The sequence below is a fragment of the Chiloscyllium plagiosum genome, unplaced genomic scaffold (genome assembly GCF_037043375.1).
Source record: "Chiloscyllium plagiosum isolate Xiang-an unplaced genomic scaffold, Cpla_swu_hap1 HiC_scaffold_35, whole genome shotgun sequence".
In the NCBI taxonomy this organism is placed as follows: Eukaryota; Metazoa; Chordata; class Chondrichthyes; order Orectolobiformes; family Hemiscylliidae; genus Chiloscyllium; species Chiloscyllium plagiosum.
In genome coordinates, this window is record NW_028270173.1 from 34119103 (window position 1) to 34141844 (window position 22742).

At 42.8% G+C, this 22742-nt stretch overlaps 1 pseudogene; it reads left to right on the top strand.

Annotated features, from left to right (window-relative positions):
- Window positions 1-59: 59 nt before the first annotated feature.
- Window positions 60-22742, top strand: part of LOC148140632 (uncharacterized) — a 42236-nt pseudogene continuing 19553 nt past the window's right edge.

The following is a 22742-nucleotide window of genomic DNA, read 5'->3' on the forward strand; positions in this document are numbered from 1 at the left end:
CAGCAATCTCTCCTGAAACCCCCGGGGACCTGATAGGCTCATAGGAATTGGCTTCGGCGATGGAGAGACTTACCTTGAAAGTTGTGGTTGCGATTGAGGAAATCCGAGGGGAGATTCGTGCTCAGGTCCAACCTATCGCGTCCTTGCTGCAGAAACACGAGCAGGAGATCCACGGCTTCGTGGAGAGTCTGTTGGAGGTGGAGAATCGAACTAAGGCCTCTGAAGCTGCAATGGAGTCCTCACCAGTCGGATCCAGGTGCTGGAGAGAGAGGTGCGGATCTTGAGAAACCATATCGACGAACTCGAATATCGAGGTCGGGGGATAAATCTCCGAATTGTCAGGCTCCCTGAAGGTGAGGAAGGTGAGCAACCAGTTAGTTTCTTTGAAAGCTGGCTGCCGAAGTTTTAGGGCCTTCACATCGAGTGCAGCAAGCTGCAGATTGAAAGGGCGTATCGGGTTACAGTGCACAGATCAGGCCCAGAGCAGCACCCCCGCTCGGTCCTGGGGCACTTCTACTCATATAAGGACAAGCAAAAAGTCATGGAAGCTTCCAGATCCCTGGGAAAAGATCCGCAACCACTTCTGTACAAGGGGTCAAAAATCATGTTCCTCCAGGACTTTTCAGCAGCTGTAATCCGAAAGAGGAAGTCCTTCGATGAAATTAAAAAGAGGCTGAGGTGCCTGGGCATCCAGTACTCCATGAGATACCCCACAGTATTTAGTTTCAGGCACGAGGACTCAGTTTACATTTGATTCGGCGGGTAAGGCTAAAAACTTTGTGGACACTTTAAAATAGACGGAATGACCTGAAGAGTATGATTAGATTATTTACAGTGTGGAAACAGGCCCATCGGCCCAACAAGTCCACAACGACTCATTCCCCTATATTTACCCCTTTACCTAACACTACGGGCAATTTAGTGTGGCCAATTCACCTGACCTGCACATCTTTGGACTGTGGGAGGAAACCGGAGCACCTGGAGGAAAACCATGCAGACACGAGGAGAATGTGCAAACTCCACACAGTCAGTCGCCTGAGGTAGGAAGTGAACCCAGGTTTCTGGCGCTGTGAGGCAGTAGTGTTGACCACTGTGCCACCGTGCCGCCCAATAAGGTGGTTGTTTGTTCTCTTTTCTATCTTTCCCCATGTTTTCCCTTCCTTTTTTAATCCCTTTGTTTCTCCCTAATAATTTACTTTTTGGAAAGGGGGGGAAAGACTTTGGAATAAGTTGTTCATATTTTTTTAATAACTGGATTTTCTGATGGGAAATTTTGTGGATGCTCTTTGTTGTCTCTCTCCCTTTGTTTTATGTTTGTCCTGCTTCGCTTTTAGTCACAAGTAGGGTGACATGAGGCCAGGAATGGGTGGAGTGCTCATCCTGACATTGTGTTTTTTTTTCTGTTGATTTAAGGATCATCTCCTTTTTATTGTATTAAGGCTGGGGCACAGTCCTGGTTTGAAGGAGCTGTGAAGGAGGGGATGGGTAGAGTAAGTGCCCCCTATGGGCGGGGGAAGAGTATTTCATTCAAGGTTCTATAGTTGGTTTTCTTTGCAGATTTTTGGTAGTAATAGTTGTTTATAGTTATAATAGAACAGTTTTTGTACATATAGTTTTTCGATTCTATGAGCCTTTATTTACTTATGCTTGGCGCTTTGTAAGCAGGGTTCTCCCTCCGATGGGTTCAAGGGTGTCTGAAAGTGGATATGGCTAAGTATCTTATTAAATGGTGCACCTGGAGCATTAAAGGAAGTCATTCGCCTTAAAAAAGGAAAAAAAGTGCTTTCTAGCCTTAAGAGGGGAAGAACTTCTATCACTTTGTTGCAGGAAACCCATCTTGATGATGGGGAACACCTGAGATTACAACAGGGGGTTATGACTGGGAATTCTTTTCATCCTTTCCTACTAAAAGTAGGGGAGTGGCGGTACTCATCCAGAAAAATCTTCCGTTTGCATTATTAGAGCAGGTGAAAGATGAGCAGGGACAGTTTGTGATACTTAAGGTGCTGATACATGGGGAGGAATATGGTATTTTAAACATCTACTGTCCTCCGGCTCATCCCCTCAAATTTTTGATTAGTGCTTTCTCTAAGTTGAGTGCTTTTGGAACACGGCACATTATTATGGGGGGGGGGGGGGGCATTTTAATTGTCTTTTCGATCTGACAGTGGTCAGGATGCCTTGTGGACCCCCAACTATTTCTTCGCAGGCCAAGCAGGTGGTTGACTGATGCGAGGAGTTGGGGCTGGTGGATATTTGGAGATGTCTTCACCCAACTGGCAGGGACTTCACCTTTTTATCAAATACACATAAATGTCACACGAGGATTGACCTTTCTCTGGCTCCCTCGGCCCTTCTGGATTCGATTATTAATTGTAAAATTGGGAATATGGCTATCCATGATCACGCGACAGTATATTTGGAGATTAAGGCTAAGAGTGAAGGGCTAGTTTTGTGGCACTGGCGTTTGGAAACTTTTCTCCTTAAGGATTCCAATTTTGTGGAATACTTTTTGAAGGAGTTTCAGAAATTTTTGACTATCAACGTAGGCACAGCTAGTAGTCCGTCCATGCTATGGGAGACTACTAAGGCCTTTGCTAGGGGATTAGCTATTTCCTATTTGACTAAGTGGAAACAACAGAAGGAGGAACAGCAGCGTCTACTTGAGACGTGGTTGAAAGTCGCGGAGGCAGCACATTTTGCATGGCCTTTGGTTACTAAGCTACAGCGAAGCACGGCCCTTCGGTCTGTCTTGAATTCAATACTGACACAAAACGCAAAGAAAGAACTTGTTTTTGCTAGACAGAGGCTGTTTGAATATGGGAATAGGCCAGGGAAGTATTTAGCGTACCCTGACGAGGAAAAAGCATGCTCCCCAATCTATTACTGCAATCAGAGACAGCGCCAGGGTCCTTATACACAATGCTAAAAAGATTAATGAGGCTTTTCAGAGCTTTTACTCTGATTTGCATTGGTCTGAAAGTTGCAAAGACAGGAGGGCTAAACTGGAGACCTTTTGTAAGATGCTGGAACTCCCAGGGGTAACCTTGGAACACGCCTCTCTCCTTAATGCCCCCTTGACAGTTCAGGAAATAAAAGAGGCTGCTAGGCAACTTCAGAGTGGGAAAGTGCTTGTCCCTGATGGTCTTCTGGATGAGTTTTATGAGGAGTTTATAGGGATTCTGTCAGGGCCGACGTTGGAGATGTGCAGTCACTCCTATATGCATGAATGCCTACCACCATCTTTGAGAGAAGCTAATATTTCCTTAATTCTTAAGAAGGGGAAGGTTCCTCAGGATTGTGCCTCATACAGGCCCATCTCTCTATTAAATTCAGATTTCAAGATTCTGTCCAAGATCCTGGCGCTGAGATTGGAAAGAGTGTTGCACCATATTATTAAAGAGGAACAGACAGGCCTTATAAGGGGCCCTAGGTCCTCTATTAATATATGAACGTTGTTGAATGCGGTCCAAGTTTGTCAGCAACGATCGATTCAGAGGTTGGTGATTTGACCAGGTGGAATGGCCATATCTTTTTTATGTCTTAGAACATTTTGGGTTGGGTGGAGTCTTTGCCAGGTGGGTGGAGGTTTTATATTGGCACCCTCTGGCCACGGGCATCACCAACAAGGTGAAGTCTGGGAGTTTTATGATTGGTAGGGGTAGTCAGCAAAGCTGCCCCCTCTAACCATTGTTGTTTACATTGATGATAGAGCCGCTGGCAGAGGCCATTCGTCAGAACATCCACATAACCGCTCCGGAGGTGGGATCGCGGGCTCACAAGATTACACTGTACGCGGATGATGTCCTTCTGTTTTTATCGAACCCGATGACCTCCGTAACACATTTGATACAATGTATCAATTCATTTGGGGCTGTTTCAGGATATAAGATTAACTTTGCAAAATCGGATGCTATGCCTTTGCGGAACATTAAGGATGTGCCAGAAGTTGAAGGTAGCCCTAAGTTCCCTTTAAGTGGTCATGGGTAAGGTTCCGATACCTCAGCATTTTTAATACTCCCAAGTTTGATCAGTTATTTCGGACTAACTTTGCTCACTTGCTCGACAATATTAGGTGAGCCCTCCAGAGATGGAGGCTCTTTCAATTTCATGGCTGGGCCGAATATCTCTCATTAAGATGAATGTTCTTCCTCGTTTGCTTTATCCCTGCGCATGCTACCTATAATGTTTTTCATGTCATCGCTGCAGAAGATTATGAGGTGGTTTGGTTCCTTTGTCTGGCATCATGGGCGCCCCCCCATCAAACTTACTAAATTGCAGTTGCCTCAAGAAGGGGGTGGAGTTGATTTCCCAGACATCAGAATGTATCAATTGAGTTCCCTGCTGTCCCATTGATCCTGTGATTGGGTAAGTGACGATCCAAACTCAATATGGCTGGATATTGAGACCTTCCAAGCAAAGTGCCCTCTTATTAACCTGTTGTTCATGGATAAGACGAGGACAGTTATGGACCAATGCCAGAACCCCATTGTCATTAGTACAGTCAAGACATCGAGCGAGATGCATCAGAGTGAAGGTTGTTTAGCCGAGACTTCACCACTTACACTTATAGTTGGCATGCCAGGGTTCGGACCAGGGATGACGGACTCAGGGTTCAAACTATGGGCAGTGAGAGGAGTTTCTACTTTCGGAGACTTGCTTGAGGGGGAGGTTATGATGTCTTTTGAGCAACTGAGCCATAAATACGGGTTGCCCAGCAGAGATCTTTTCTGTTTTTTCAGGTTAGCTATTTCATCCAGAAGCAGACTACGTTTCTCACTAAGTCCTATAAGCCCGATACAAAGAGGTTGTTGCTACGTTCCACAACCTTTCAGTTAGTGCCCTCTATCGCCTGCTGGGTGGCAGGGCCTGGCAGGATATTAACCGGTTATGTGAGGTCTGGGAGCAAGAGCTGGGAGTGGAGACCTCTTCTGAAACATGAGAGAACAAATGGCAGAATACTCAAAATATCTCAATCTGTAATAGGACATGTGCTATGCAGTTAAAAGTTCTGCACAGGGCTCATCTGGCACCAGACCGTCTGGTGAAGTTTAAAAAAGGGGCATCTTCAGTGTGCCCCAAATGTAAAATAAGTGTAGGTACTCCTATACCGATTGCTTGTGGACATGTCACAGGCTCCATGTTTATTGGAGTGTTGTGGCAGAAGAGATATGGAGGGTACTGAGGACCAAGGTAGACCCGATATCTCTCCTCTTAGGTCTACCAAATTTACCACCTTTAGACAGGCATGGAAAGAAACCATTTAATATTCTTGCATAATGTGCATGGAAGAATATTCTGATGAATTGGGTGTCTGAGAACCCGCCGGGCTGGCTGGATTGGCAGAAATTAATTATGGAGCACATTCCTTTGGATGTTTTATAAACATGATGCACCACACGACAGACATGTTTTATAAGACATGGCAGACCTACTTGAGTTATTTGGATATAGATTTGTCAGTTATTTTAACTAGGGCGTTTGTTTAACCAATATGATTAGATTTGTCAAGCCCTAGGCCCTAGAGGGGGTCTCCCGAGTTAATAAGAGCATGTATACAATGCTCCCGTTCCTTTGTTTGGCACTTTTTGCGCTGAGCATAGCTGTTCTGTATTTTGTGGGTTTTTGTTGTTTTTATTTTTCTTTTTTTTTTGGTGATGCTTTGCACCGTGTTAGGGTTTGCTGTGTATTAGAGGATAGGTTAGTAGTTAGTAGATAGTAGTTGTATTGTAATTTGTGAGTTTTTTTTCTTTTTATTATACTGATATTTGTTATTGATTATTTTTTCTATAATTTTATATGTTTGTAAAGTTTAAAAAATTTGCTAATAAATATATTACAAAATAAAGACAGTAAGATCAACTACGAAACAGAACATTATCACACTTCCTTCAAAATAAATTCTAGCAGTTTCGTGATATACAACATAAGGTGAATTCACATTCAGTTCTGTAGTTTCGCTTTCCATTGAAGCTAGCATCATATCAGAATGTAGGAAATTTTGACAATTATGAACATTGAAGTCACTTTGAGAACAACCGCTTTATTCTGATGATATTTTCATGATAATCTTCATAACTGTGAAACCATTATGATTTGATGCTGTCACGAGGGTGCTGCTGGCTGGGTAAGTACTTATTATCCCTATTCTGGATCAGTGGTGCTGGAAGAGCACAGCAATTCAGGCAGCATCCGACGAGCAGCAAAATCGACGCATCTCCCAGACCATACAGAACCTCATCACCTCAGGAGATCTCCCACCCACAGCTTCCAACCTCATAGTCCGGGAACCCCGCACTGCCCGGTTCGACCTCCTTCCCAAGATCCACAAGCCTGACCACCCTGGCCGACCCATTGTCTCAGCATGCTCCTGCCCCACTGAACTCATCTCTACCTACCTCGACACTGTCCTATCCCCCCTAGTCCAAGAACTCCCCACATACGTTCGAGACACCACCCACGCCCTCCACCTCCTCCAAGACTTCCGTTTCCCCCGTCCCCAACGCCTCATCTTCACCATGGATATCCAATCCTTTACACCTCCATCCGCCATGACCAGGGCCTCCAAGCCCTCCGTTTCTTTCCTCTCCAGACGTCCCCAACAGTACCCTTCCACCTACACTCTCATTCGTTTGGCCGAACTGGTCCACCCTTAACAATTTCTCCTTTGAATCCTCCCATTTCCTCCAGACCAAAGGGGTAGCCATGGGCACACGTATGGGCCCCAGCTATGCCTGTCTCTTTGTTGCTACGTAGAACAGTTGATCTTCCGTAATTACACCGGCACCACTCCCCACCTCTTCCTCCGCTACATTGATGACTGCATTGGCGCCACCTCGTGCTCCCGCGAGGAGGTTGAGCAATTCATCAACTTCACCAACACATTCCACCCTGACCTTAAATTTACCTGGACCATCTCTGACACCTCTCTCCCCTTCCTGGACCTCTCCATCTCAATTAGTGACGACCAACTTGACACTGACATTTTTTACTAACCCACCGACTCCCACAGCTACCTGGATTACACCTCTTCCCACTCTATCCCTTGCAAAAATGCCATCCCGTATTCCCAATTCCACCGCCTCCACCGCATCTGCTCCCAGGAGGACCAGTTCCACCATAGAACACACCAGATGGCCTCCTTCTTTAGAGACCGCAATTACCCTTCCGACGTGGTTAAAGATGCCCTCCAATGTATCTCGTCCACATTCCGCACCTCCGCTCTCAGACCCCACCCCTCCAACCGTAACAAGGACAGAATGCCCCTGGTGCTCACCTTCCACCCTACAAACCTCTGCATAAACCAAATCATCCGCCGACATTTCCGCCACCTCCAAAAAGACCCCACCACCAGGGATATATTTCTCTTCCCACCCCTTTCCACCTTCCGCAAAGACCGTTCCCTCCGTGACTACCTGGTCAGGTCCACGCCCCCCCTATGACCCACCCTCCCATCCTGGCACTTTCCCCTGCCACCGCAGGAACTGTAAAACCTGTGCCCACACCTCCTCCCTCACCTCTATCCAAGGCCATAAAGGAGCCTTCCACATCCATCATAGTTTTACCTGCACATCCACTAATATCATTTATTGTATCCGTTGCTCCCGATGCGGTCTCCTCTACATTGGGGAGACTGGGCGCCTCCTAGCAGAGAGCTTTAGGGAACATCTCAGAGACACCCACACCAATCAACCAAACCGTCCCATGGCCGAACATTTCAACTCCCCCTCCCACTCTGCCGAGGACATGGAGGTCCTGGGCCTCCTTCACCGCCGCTCCCTCACCACCAGACGCCTGGAGGAAGAACCCCTCATCTTCCACCTCGGAACACTTCAACCCCAGGGCTTCAATGTGGACTTCATTTCCCCTGCCCCCACCTCATCCTAGTTTCAAACTTCCAGCCTGCACTGTCCCCTTGACCTGTCCGGACTTGTCCGCCCTGCCTAGCTCCTTTTCCACCTATCCACTCCACCCTCTTCTCCCTGACCTATCACCTTCATCTCCTCCCCCACTGACCTATTGTACTCAATGCTACTTTCTCCCCACCCCCACCCTCCTCGATCTTATTTCTCCACGCTTCAGGCTCTCTGCCTTTATTCCTGATGAAGGGCTTTTGCCCGAAACGTCGATTTTGCTGCTCGTCGGATGCTGCCTGAATTGCTGTGCTCTTCCAGCACCACTGATCTAGAATCTGGTTTCCAGCATCTGCAGTCATTGTTTTTACCTCACTTATTATCCCTAGTTGCCCCTTGAGAAGGTGGTGATGAGGTACCTTCTTGTACTGCTGCTCTCCACGTGGCGTAGGCAGATCCACAATGCTGTTAGGAAGGGAATTTCGCGATTATGGTGCAGTGACATAGAAGGAACAGTGATGTATTTCCAAGTCAGTATAGTGAGTAGCTTGAAAAGGAAGTGGCATGGGCTGATGGACAAGGTGCTGAGCTCCGTTCCTCATTGGGAAGAGCCAAAGAGGCTGCAACACCCCAAGTGGCCTGTGCAGAAAGCCTACGTGGGTGGCACGGTGGCACAGTGGCACAGTGGTTAGCACTGTTTCCTCATCAGCGCCAGAGACCCAGGTTCAATTCCCGCCTCAGACCACTCTCTGTGTGGAGTTTGCACATTCTCCTCGTGTCTGCGTGGGTTTCCTCTGGGTGCTCCGGTTTCCTCCCACAATCCAAAAATGTGCAGGTTAGGTGAATTGGCCGTGCTAAATTGCCCATAGTGTTAGGTGAAGGGGCAAATGCAGGGAGTGGGTTGCGGGTCGGTGTGGACTTGTTAGGCCGAAGGGCCTGTTTCCACACTGTAAATAATCTAATCTGCATGTGGACGTTCAGCTCTGTGTCCAAAGTAACAAAATATGAATTTAAACATAAACATTCCTCATGCCTCTCCACACCTTACTCACCTCTCTGACTGACTTGCACACGCCAATCTGGACACAGGAATTATAACAGCGCAAAACTCTTTGTGTCCAAGGAGTTCTTTAAAACGAAAGGAATGTGCTGTCACAATGCATCAGCCATGAAACATGAGCATCACCTTTCGTCTCTTTGAGCTTGTTCTGAGATTCACTGAGATCATGGCTGATCTCTTACTTCAATGGCCTTTCCATGCGTTATCCCTGTGCCGCTGTTGTACATAGAAACTTAACAATGTTTGCACTGAGAATGCTCAATGGTAGACCTTCCACTACGCTTTGGGGGCAGGAGCAAAAATTCAAAGAGTCACCACTTTCTGAGTGAGGAATTCTTCCTTGTCTCAATCCTAACTGGCCTTCTCTTTATTCTGAGGAACTGTGTGCGCTTGGTGGTCTACATCAGTTTGAGAATGGATACAAGAGTTTGATGGGATCTCTTAGTTTGGAGCTGGCTGTATCAACTTGATACTGAATGGGGGCATTGCATCAGTTTTACAGGTTGCATCAGTTCATGGAGACTGTATCAGTTGGATGTCTATATTGGTTTTGGGGGACTGAAATATCAGTTTGTTGGGCTGTATTCATTTAGTGGATGAGTGTATGAGGTTGATAGGCTATCTTAGCGCTGTCATGGCGTTAGCAGCAGAATGTTGCTTTATGTACTTACAAAGCTTGGGAAAATATTTGATTAATGTAGTTTTCGCAAATAGAGCAATAGTGGCTCTGTAGACCTATCACTGAAGAACTGAGATTGAAAATGCTGCTGCAGTTGTTTATTCAAAAGACATAGATAAGAAAATCTCACATTACATTTAATTAGTGAATCTCTCTTGAATTAATCACCAATTTGTTGAAAAGCTAATAGTCGGTTTTAGTTAAGATCGATCAACTAATTACAAACATAGATTCCGAAGTAGTTCCAGATTGACTGATAAACAGAGAAGTCGCAAAAAAACACTAGAGGAAAATAATTGGATATAATTATGTGGGTAAGTCAGTCTCAGTCACTAAAACCAGCCCCTACATCATTACAGGGATAAATGAATCACAGCTACAGATGCTAGCAGAATTTGGGATGTGGATTGAATGAACACATTTTAGGACACCCAGCGATTATAATGACAGGGATATCTAGCTTTAAAAAATGGTGCAGCTGAAAAATGTCTGGGACGGAATGTATTTCAATACAGTGTCTATTGTGAAAAGCGACAAGAAGGGAGGGAAAAGTTTGGCAAACATCATGAGACCATTGACGACCCGGAGTTGACCAATAACGTGCCCATTTCTAGCCACGCAGTCATAGATTTAGCTTAATTTGAAATGTATGTTATTAAATAATAATGTGATTAACTTGTGAACGTTAAAGGCCAGACTGAAACAAACGTATTAAAACTCGAAGCTATGTTTTCCTTTGTTTGTTGAAGAACTCCGTGGGTTTTCTGAGAGTTTTTTCCACTCCTGTGATTTCAATAAACTCTTTGATGCTGGAAGTGATGCATTGGGTATCAAGGGAACCATTTGGTCATTCCAGTCAACAATTTGGCACTGTGAGCAGGAGAGCAAAAGTAGGACCACTGATGAGTAAAGAGTCAGGTTATTTTGTGTTCATTTCATCTGTGTGCCTGGCTTGCTTGGAGCTTTTAGCTTCAATGCACCTATCCCTGAACCTAAATTGGGGTTTGTTCAGTCTCAAAGAGTGGGGATACCAGGATAGCGATTGATGTAGTTGGTTGTCAATCACGGTGAACCGCCTTTGCAGTCGGTAATCCCTCCAGGGTGGGTCAATTCAATGTGCCTTGTTGGAGACCTCTAGATTGATCTTCGACATAGGACTTCAGTGAAAAAGTCGGCGCAGACTGATTTTAATCAAGCAGTGTTTTATTGATTCTCACGTGTACCGAGGTACAGTGAAAAGCATTGTTTACCAGCAGTTCAGGTAGACCATATTAAGCAAGAATGCACAGATCAGAAAGACTTAGACAGATGCAGGCAGGTTACATTGCACAGGCCGTGCACTGGGGAGATATACGTTAGAAAGATTAGCAATATCTGAGGCTAGAGACTCCTCCTCAGTCTAATAATGGCCAGGAAGAAACTGTTCCTAAACCTGCTGGTCCAGTGTTCATGTATTTTGGCACTGGTGCATAGACACTGTCACTAGCTCCGTCTGGTGAGCGGCTGCTCCGACAGGTTCAGTAACTGAGGAACACCGTGTCCTACAGAGATAGCTGGTAGAACCTTTGTTTATAGTACGACTCAGACGAGAAGGTAATCTGACGTGTGTGTGCAGGTGATTCACCCCTGCTGATGGATATGGAATGCGTGTGCACAAGATTTGGGTTACCACAGCAGACAAGCGTTGGAGAACAGGTAGATGTGTGGAGTTTAGAGCTGCGTTTTATTTTTGATACTTGGAGTCTGAAGATTTGCCCACTTCCTACCCACTCAACCAATAATGATGGTCATGATAGGAGAGGAAGAATTTGATTGGGGGTCTGAAGGATCCCGGACCCGATTTTTAACAGATAGAAATAAGAAGTTAATTGACGTAATGATTAATGAAAACTGAAATCCCGCAGACACAATTAACATGCAAATAGACTGGTGGGAGAAAGAAGAGATAATTAAGGAAAACACCTTAATATTCATCCTCCACGCTCAACTGATACTAACCAAACGCCTAAATTAACTATTAGAGAAGCAGAGAGTGATGAGAGCAGAATTGGCACGGCTAGTGTTACCAGCCCTTGAAATAAGTTTAGGAACCCACCTTCCGAAGGAGGGAGAAGATGTGAAGCTGACTGGAGTCTACTAATGGGAGAAATTACCAAGTATTGCAAGGGCTGAGGAAACGGCTCTTGGCATGTCCACTGCTACAGTTAAATTTGAATATTTACCTCCTACCACAGGTGCACTAGTTACCCCAGGAGTGGCGGGGTGGCCTGGGAGGAGAATGTTCCCACCACAGTTTTTCCATCCGCCCTGCCATTAAACCTGCTCCCTATTATCGAGCCTAACTCGCACAAATACATGTCATTGACACCGGGAGGCACATTGAAGATGGTAAACCAGCTATCCACTTTGAAACCGAGACATAGTAATGGAGTATTCGGTTAGAAAGTTAAGGAAGTGCGCATTTGCCATAACATACATAAAAGAGATATTGCAGAGTTCGAGGGGGTGCTTGTTCCAGCAGCATCGGTTTGAGATTTATTTTATTGATTTGGGTACTGGCAAGGGAACAGGCATATAAAACTTTTAAGGCAAACGTCAGTAATGCTATGGGAATGGATCCAGTAAATTGGAATTTATTTCTTGATGTCACATAACAAAAGGGTGAGATTATGGAATCGGAAGTGCGAAACTTTTAAAGTACATAATGCGATATCCAATGCTAATCGTAACGGCTCAGGATTCCTTTAGATGTTTAAGGCCAGGCTTATCCCTTTCCGTCCATCAATCCCGAAAACAGGACGAGTTATTGAGAGCGATTTGGAAAATTGGGCGATTGGGATAGATAACACATAAAAAAGCTAAGGTAGCAGCTGTAGAGGACAAGAGGAGCCATAGTAGAAGGCGGCAGAAACAAGAAATGTTATTATAACAGAGACACAGGCTAATGTGTAGTGAATTAATCATATTGATAATATGAAATGCTTAGTTGTAAAAAAAAATGGGGACATTTACAAAAGGATTGTCAGAAAAGAATGGTTGAAATGGGAAGAAGAAGGCTCAATTATGTGACAGATCAAATTACTACAGACCAAACAACAGATACTGAACATCATTGAGCAGTTGTCGAAAACGCACAGACTCCTATGGGGAGCAGAAGCTCCCGTTAAAGACACTGACACTTACCTGTACAGAGCGATGGCCTGCGCAAAGCATTCATAGACTCGAAAACGTCAGTGTCCGTTACAGGTCTAGACTTATCACTGACAAAATGTATAATTTACCTTCAACGAGTTGGTAAAGAGGACAGAAACAGATAAATGTCAGACTCAATTAATAGAGATGGATGGATCAATGATACCAATGTATGTTTGGTAGTGCAAATATTAAGATGTTTCTACATTGGGAGGAGATGTGCACAATAAAGTTAGAGTATTAATTGGTAACAACGGGAGGTAAATATTTTGAATAATAATGGACAAAACAGAGGTGAGGAGGTAGTTTTATCTTACTTAGGAATATTTCAGAAATTAGGTATGTTAGCACCCTTGAAAGCTGAAGAGAAGTTTGGGTCATTCAGCTTCGCAATCCAAACGTGTGGTTTAGGGATAAACAGTATTGTGGAGTGAAAGATACTAAAGCTGTTCAAGTTACTGGCCCGTGTCACAAACCGCTCAAGCAATATCCCATCAAACCTAAGCTGCAAAATCATTTGATGAAATCATAAAAGTGATTCTGCATCCTGGACTCCTAAGGACCACAATATCCACTACCAATTCCCCACTTTCTGATGAAGGGTCACTCGATCTGAAACGTTAACTCTGATGTCTCTGCATAGCTGCTGACAAACCCTGCTGAGGTTTTCCAGGAATATCTGTTTTCATTACTAACTCAGCAAAGCGGCCAGTCAAAAATCCAGATGGGTCATGCCAGTTCACAATTAATTGTACTGAACTGAATAAAGTAATTCCGAAGGAACATCCTAGTGCAGGTAGCCCAGCAACAATTTTTAATGGTCTAAAACCTGAGACCTTTTCAATCTAAAATACAGCAAACGGGTTAAGGTAAATTCCACTTTATCATAAGTTCCAGAACAATTCTGCCCTTACTGCGAGAAGAAGGCAGTATACAAGGACAAAAATATCTCAGGGTTTTCATAGCATTCCTAAAATTTCCCAAAGAATAATGAGTGAAACCATAGAATTATGTACTGTAACTCCGTGTGACAGTATCTGAACCCGAATCTGAACACGTGGAGGCTCTACTTACCGTCCTTCAACACCTGGGAAGGACGGGTTTTTAAATTAGTCCCGAAAGGCGCAACAAGTGGGACTAAGTAAGGTCGGTTATTTGGGCTTGATACACGTCAGAATAGTAAAACTCTTCCTAAAGACAGAATAATGGTGATAGTCAACATGCCTAGATCAGTAACTGTACAACGGGTGACGAAAGTGGTGTGCATTCGTAGGTATGAAATGTAATGACCAATGAGCTGCTGAATCTACAGATGGGAAACAGATGACAGATGTACAAATAGGCCACATAACAAAAACCGCCTAGTATGCAGAAGGAGATCATAATTGGAAGAATGAAATAATTATTTGGAGCTTTGACAATCATATTATTGCAGTCAGGAATGTGGTATTTTTCAGGTGGCTTCATGATTGGACATGACATATTAGAAACACAAACCAAATGTGAAGGGGACGTGTGAATAATGTCATAAGAGAGACAATAAGATAGTTATTGTAACTCCTGGCTATCCAGGATGTGTTCGGTATATACAGGAGAAAATCCTTCACGAGGAAAGGAAAATAGCAAGCCGAAAGTAAACCAGGTGACCCTTGGGTCTCTTGTGTTAAATTTCCAGATCCGAGAAGGAATCAAGGATGAAGGGATTCCAACGGCTATGAAGCGTGGCTCTAATGTCCGAACATTCGAGAAAAGCACCAAAAACAATGATTGGAGATCAGCTGATTGGCATGAATGACATCTATGAATTTACAAACTTTTGGGCTCTTTGTAACGCGTGTGAACCCGCGAATAAGGTCCCAAAAATTGAAAAGTTGTGCTTTAATACATGGTTAATGATATTACCGGAGAAACGCATAGTGATTGTGTACAAGGTAAAATGGGCATAACCGCTCCGTGTGTGTTGAGGAAGGAAGTGGAATTCATGGATCTGTACACATCCGGGTAATTTTGTTTCCCCATCCATCGCTTCTCACCACACCTCACTGCAAAACCGGTGGTAAAATATGATTGAAGAAAAGTGGCAGAACGTGGATATTACACAGAGGTGGAGGCTTCAGCATTATCATTATAAGAGTGCTTCCCTGCCTTTCTTGTCACTTTCAATCCTACTCCTTCTCTGACAAACCTGAGGAAGTTGAAGTGTCCAATCCTAACAGAGGGGGCGAGACAATGGATTGTGTTGTTAAATGAAAGAGAGATATCAGATGATGATGTGAATCATGAGATTGCGCCCGTCCTGATTCATATTTCAGCTATCGAGATGCCGGAGAATTGCTCAGATAGCTTAAAGAAAATGCATAGTACTTTAACCAATATAATATTGTGCCAAGCGCTGACGGGACGACTAAAATCAGCAACTACCATACTTTCACTGGACACAAGAGGGCGATTTTTATTTCCATATTGACAGGGTTTGATACCGGATTGTCCATAGTAAACACATTCGATGTAGAGTATAGTGAGCAAATGAAAAGATACAAAGGCAAAACAGATTATGAGAGGATTGATAATGCAGGTGGAGGAAACTCAGATGTAATAAACAGGCTCAGAAAGTAACGTAGATACGGCTGGATAGGGAAGTCCTAATGGAAGCACATGCCACGACAGGTAATCGATTTATTGAAAGAGAATGAGAGAATGCTAGAAATCTTTTACAAAATCAATTATGGCATGCCTATGGACATTGGCTGGCAGGACTGTAAGGTACAATTTGCATCGAATAAGAAAGGGTGAGGTACGTGAATGGGTCAACAGTACGTAGGTCGTGCAATTAATTTGATTGTACATTAAAGAAACTAAATAGAGTTGCGCCAGTAATCTCCAGTCGTAACGTCACAAATGTAGGGACGGTTCTGATAGTTCCTGCAACATATCTTCATTATCAGATAGGCAATATCAGCATTTTCCAAGGAGCTATTCTCTTCGACACTTAAAGGAAGACTACATCGAAGTCAAACGGTGTATGGAGTCTCTCTTTCTGGACAGAGCAAAGAGGAAGTATTATCATACTTCATTCAGTCAGACGGGGAGACCTAGTTAAATGTGGATTTAGGTGAACTAAAGGGCGTCTGCTGGAAATCAACCTTGCCCTCACAATTCATCTGTTCATGATACGGGTGAAGAGGAAAGTATTATGTTTGTACACCAAAATGTCATACAGATGTGAAGCTTAATTTGCTCTATTCCATTTCATAAACTTCGCCTCAACAGCATCCCACCCCCACCCCCCGCCCAAGTATGTCAGTTTCTCTCAGCCATCTCCGTAATACACAAAAAGACAACGAGAACTGGAAGTTTTACAGCATCTGATACACTTCACACAGCCTCATGGGTTACAAAGCAATAAAAGTGGCTTCTATTCCGCACTTCAGTGAACATCATGGGAAGCTTCGATAGAAGTTAGGTCAGACAGCAAACTGCTACCATCAACTATAAAAGAAAATAAAAGTCCTACAAGAAGATACAGAACGAAAATTGCAGGCAGAAAAGTGATTGGAGAAAATATGGAATTGGAGAATTAATGCGAATATAACCTCCAGAGTAGGATAATATCTCATATAGTAGGAGGAGTTCAGATACTGTTGACGCTATCAAGAGGATTGATGGCGTGAAAATCATTTTAACCATCCAAACTCAAGAGGAGGGCATTGGCACGTGACTAGCTAGCATGATGAGGAAAGGAAAACGGACGATAAATAGACAGTAAAATTCGGTTTAAGGGTCTTTGTATGGCGGCCCTTATCAAAGACAGGAATCGGCAAATTGTTGGCGTGGAATTACACAATGAGTCACTCGACACCCAGGAGTTCACTTCCAACATCAAATAATGTTTTACAATCAAGCCGAGGGCAGACATCACCTGAAAATCCAGAGACGTCTTCACCACCAAAGGAAAACAATTTTTTATACATTTGTCTCATCCCACCTTCAACATTTCCAACCCAATCATGTTATTAATTAACTACATATATTAACAACAAAGTTAATCATAGGACTGAACGGCCACAGATGGACAGACTCATGGTCAACCTCCGTGCCTCAATTTGTCTCATGATGTTTCCCAGACTCTTTTACCTCCCTTCTTGGAGCATTTCACAATAGACACTGTATTGAAAACATTCCTTCCAGACAGTTAGCAGCTGCACCATTATAACTAGGCATTCCTATCCTTTTGCTTTGTTGTCCTATTCCATATTCATAATATCCACATTCTGCTAGTTTCTGCACCTGTGTTTCAATTCTTCCTGCTTTTAATGTATGAGATTTGTTTGCCCTCATAATTTTATTTAAATCATTTCCTCGAATACTATTCATGAGTTTTAGGTACAGGTGTATGGGTTGATCTACAATCATATCAGAATCTATGTCTCTCATTAACTCAAACCTACTATTAGTATTATAATAACTGATTTTTAAAAAAAATTGAAGAGAGATTCTCTCAGTAAATTTAGTGTAAAATGCTCTAATCGATATCTTATGCATAAACAAGTGCAGCTTCATGCTCTATCTCAGCTCTGTTACCTTAGGTCTATAGAGCTACTGTTGTTCTATTCGCAAAGATTGCATTGATCAAATACTCTCCTAAGCTTTCTACGTACTATCAGTCATGTTCTGCAGCTAATGCCATGGGCAGCCCTAACAGGCTGTGGCAGCTTTGGCGCAGTTATATCAGATTGATGGGTTATAATCATTTGGAGTAGTTTGTATCAGTGTGATGGTCTGCATCAATTTAATGGTTAGTATCAGTTTAAATAATTTGAAATTGTTGATATGCCATAACTGTTTGAGGGCCTGTAGTGGTTTGAAAGTCTGTATCACTTGCATGAAGTATACCAGTTTGAGGAATAATATTAGTTTTGAGGGACTATACCTATTCGAGAGACAGCATCACTTTGAGGAACAGGAATGGTTGTGAATGGTTAAAGAAGCGTGACAACATAAAGGAGTGCATCAGTTTGAGGGCCACCTCAGCGACTAGGACATCCTTGAAACAAAATTCAATCGTGAGCTGGGTCATATTGTGTTTAAAAGAAAGCTCAGTTGCTAAGACAGAACTGTGTCCACCTTCTTTGGCTAATTCGTGTTATCAGAATTGGTTGACTTTGGGACTTCCAGTCGAATTTCAGCACAAAATGTTTATTATCATAACAGAGTTAACGCTGCTGCAATCGATTTTAGCATTTTACATTTTAAAAGGCAATGGTGCACTTGCGTGATGTTACAACATCAATGCTCCCATGGAAATCTCCACTAAGTATAAATGAAAGAGATAGGAGAATGTATTCCCTCTGAACGGGCACATCATTTCACACAGAAAACCATGCAAGCGTTTCACATCATCAGGAAAATGTACCATGTAGCCGTTGCCATCATTGGTGTTCCTGATAAGTGACTATGAGCCTTGACGCTGTGTAAATACATTGAAGAACATTTCTTTGGCTCTAGTCAATGTCTCATAATGTTGCATTCTGAAAAACAGTGACCTGCCTGTAAAACTTTGTCAATGTTAAATCAAATTTCCTGAATTAGTCCTTTGCTTTAATTCCATCCCTAAGTTGAGAATAAAACCGTTCTGCAAAGGCAAATTATTTTCCATGGTGGAATACTGGGTATATGACCACCACTGAAAGGATGCATTACTCGGAGGGTCTGTCATTACAGAATTATACTGCATGGGAATCATTCAGTAAAGTAGACCATCCAGACACAGTGATCACATTATGATTCGAAGCATGATTCAGTGCAGGGGGTTGGTTAGGTTGTGTGGCTAGTTTTCAATGGAATGTAATTCCAAGAAAGCGGTTTCAATTTCCACACCATCTGAGATGGCCACAAACGACCCTCCTGCTCAACATCTCCATTTGCTTGAAGGATGTCGTACATATTTCATTGCATCCTTACAGTGTGGAAACAGGTCACTTGCCCCAACAAGTCGACACCGACCCAGCGAAGAGTAACCCACCCAGACATATTCTGCTAACCTACATGCCCCTGACTAATGCAAATAAGCTACACATCCCCGAATACTATGGGCAATTTAGCATGGCCAATTCATTTGACCTGAACAGCTTTGGATTGTGGGAGCAAACTGGAGCAACTAGAAGAAACCCATGCAGACACGGGGAAAATGTGCAAACTCCACATGGACAGTCGCCCAAGACTGGAAAGAACCCAGGTCCCTGGTGCTGTAAGGCAGCAGTGCTGACCATTGAGCCATCCTGCCACATGTGGATCCTCAGGTTAAATGATTACCAGTTGTCTCTCTCTCTCTCTCTCTCTCTCTAAAAAAAGGACAATCCTATGGTCCAGTTGGACCTTGATGACTTTACACAGACGATGTCAAATTGTGCTGTGAGTGTGTTACTACTAGGACTGAAACAATTTAGTGTAGCATCAAATGGGGAAAAGCTCGCCAATCAGAAAAAAGTTACACTGCTAGGTTATGTCCTAATTCAGGACAACGTTGCGAGGTCAGCCCCTTGAACTTCCCATATCATTTGATATAAGTAATGCACAGATGATCTGTTCATGTTCTGAGCTTGGCTTTCATTCCAATCCCCAGTAATGATCATGCTCCCTTTTCAATCCCTGATCTCGATATCAGCGTTGAGTGCACCAAATGGATCAGTTTCAGCTGTTCCTTGAAGAAAAGAGAATTTCTCAGATGAAAGAAATCTCCCTTTCTCAGACTTATATGGAAGACCCCTTATTGCAAAGCCGTGTCCCTTTGTGACATGATGTCGAGGTGCCGGTATTGGACTGGTTTTGGACAAACTCAAAATTCACACAACACTGGATTGCAATGTGACAGGTTTTGGAGCCTCGATCCTTCCTCAGGTAGCTAGTGAGAGAAACTTTGTCCCATGTTAACCCAGAAGAGGATACATCCTCTCAAACAACATTACATCCGATTTCTTAGCAGATATGCAGCGCTCTGAGGTCTATATATGACCATGACTTACTGAAGTAGTGCTCTCAACATCGTCTCAAAATCTTGTATATTTCAATGAGATCACCATTCCTTCTTCTAAGCTCCAAATGATATCGGCCAACCTACTCAACTGGAAATCAGTCAAGTCAATCTTTTATTGAACTTCTACTGTAGTTACATCATTCTTTAGGAAAGGAGATAAAAACTGCACTCTGTGCTCTTTGCATCGTCATATTTCCCTTCTCTTATAATCGATTCCTCTGCAATTAATTTTAAAATTTACTTTCCTATTGAATCACTCGATGCACCTCTACAACAATATTCTGTATTTTGCATACGGCGACATCTAGCTCCCTCTATATCATTGAATTCCACGATCTTTTAGTTTAATTAATTATTGTTTGCTATTCTTCTTGAGGGTTCCAGCTTCAACAAAACGTGTAAATTTGCAATGTATCTCCAGGCAATGAGTGTCTATTCATCCCGTGTGTCAACTCTGTGAAACTGTAAACAGATTGGAGTCTGGTTGGAGATTTTTTTTAAATTCTCTAAAGCCTGCCATAAGTATTTTGGTGCTAGATATCCTGCTGTTACTTCGAGGACTCGGAAAAGGAAAGTATATGGCCAGTAACCTGTTTTCCTTTCTTATCTTTATAGCTAATGTAGGGCAATTCTGATCTTCTTCTCGGGAAAATGTGGTCATTCCACCTGTACCACTTGCTACCTTGTGACCTGGCAACAACAGATCTACCATTCATTATTGTAGAGGTCATACGGTTGCGAATTAGATAGTAGTATTTTCCAGGATCATTTGTGGATGTCACGACAGTATGCCTTGTTATCATTGTCCTGCTTTATGCATCTAGAGACTGTTCTGTCTGGTTCACCATCACTTTCTCCTTGGATTGCTTTGTGGTTATTTGTCATCAAAAGTTGAAGACAAAATATTGCAACCAAGATAACTGTCAGTGTAGTTCTAGCAACAACATGCATTTTGCTTTATTTAAAAGGTATACGTTTTAACTTTGTATACAAAACTGCAAAGATAATTGATAAAGTTACCAGGCTTTTTAATGAAAAACCAAGCCGTTATAATGATCCTGGTTGGGTAGACTTTAGCTGGTTTGATAGAGTTTTGATCCCATCAGTCCCATATGCCTTGATTTTATTGTTAAATGCCCTCACAGTCAGATGTATTTGAGTTAGAAGTCAAGTCCGTAAGATATTGGAAGATCAGAGCAAGACATATGATCACCATGACCCGAAATTGAGAGCAGAAGAAAGTCTATGATTTTACTCTTCACCATATCTGGAAGTTTCATACTCCTGTAGTTCTTATATGTTCTAAACTTCTTATATTATAAAATTACTGGAGTTTGTCCACAGAACTTCAACGATTCCTTTTATATCTTCCAAAATGTAGGATTGATGTTGGCAGAAATAAGCTGTTGTACAAACGCATATATTTATGGGGTGACTCAGTCAAGGTAGGAGAACAGTTGAAAAATAGAGTGCATGACCAATTTTCAATAATTATTCATGTGACTAATAAAGCAAATGTAAAGTGACAAGTTTTACTCTTTTCTGTCAACAAATCTAATTCAGTTTTCTAACAAATATGGGGTGTGTGTGTGGGTGGGGGGGGGGGGGGGGGAGGAGACCATTCAGCAGCTCAAAACTGCTCTGCCACATCTTAAGATTTTAACCTCAAATCTACATTTCCACCTCACCCTGATAAGCAGGTGCTTGAGTGTTTGTGAAGAACCTGTCTACATCTGTGTAAAGATATTCAAAAACAGTTTCCCTGAACATTCCAGAGAAGAGTTGCAAAGGCTCATTACCCTCACCTGTTCTTTGTTTTGCAATGAGTCTTCTCCAGTTTTTAACTTTATTTCCAGATCCGATCTTCAAAGAGGGCAGATCGTTTTCATGTGTAACCTGTCAACATTTGTCATGAACTTTGATGCTTTATTCAAATTGGCTGTTATTCTCTAAACTCTAATGGATGCAAGTCTATACTGTCCAACCTTTCCTCACAAGACCAATTTATCAATTACAATTGTTAATGTACTTCAAATTCTCTCAATTGCCTCCAATGTATTTGCATTTTCGCTTGATTGTGGTAACCAATACTGTGCACAGAATCCAAATGCAGTTTCACCAATGTCCTGTATAACTGAGGCATGCCTTCCCGACATTTGCCTTCTGGTCTCATTACAACCTTAACCAAAGGAGCTGACTTCCAGAGTGGAGGTGACTGTAACTCTCCTTGACATTAAGGTCTCATTTTATTGAGTGTGGTATCAAGGAACCCCAAGAAAACTACAGTCAATGGAAATTGGGACAATAACTCTCCTACTGATCAAAATCTAGCTATCTCAACATTTCATATCTGACAGCAACCCTACCACACGTTGTGTAAAGCAATGCGCAATATGCACAAAGATCTGACAGAAACAAATAATTCTTCTCATCTCAGTGTTATATTGATGTCCTTTAATTCTGAAACAATGACTTTTCGTCTGCAACTATCCCATGATGGCAACATCCTTTCAGCATTTACCCTGTCAAACCTCTCAAGAATTCTGCCTCTTTCAATAAGAACCCCTCTCATTCTTTTAAATTCCAGTTTTAACGTTTGTACATAACACACGTTCTTCACTCTGGGGATTATTCTCATCAACCTAGTTCAACAAGTCATATCTTTTGATTGGAATGATTTTGCTGACACTCTTAAATATCTTTTTTTTTTAAGTTTTGACCACTGTACATCCATTGACTTACTCCTTTTGTCAGTAAAAAAGAATTGAGCCAATCTTCCAAAAAGTGTCTGTAATTGCCCTTACTTAAGGTGGGGACACTGGCTTAAGACTAGAGTTCAATTCTCTGAAGCTGAGGCAGAATTCGAAATTTCATTCTACTTTGATCACTACCTGCAACAGGGTCATTAACTGCAAGACATCTTTA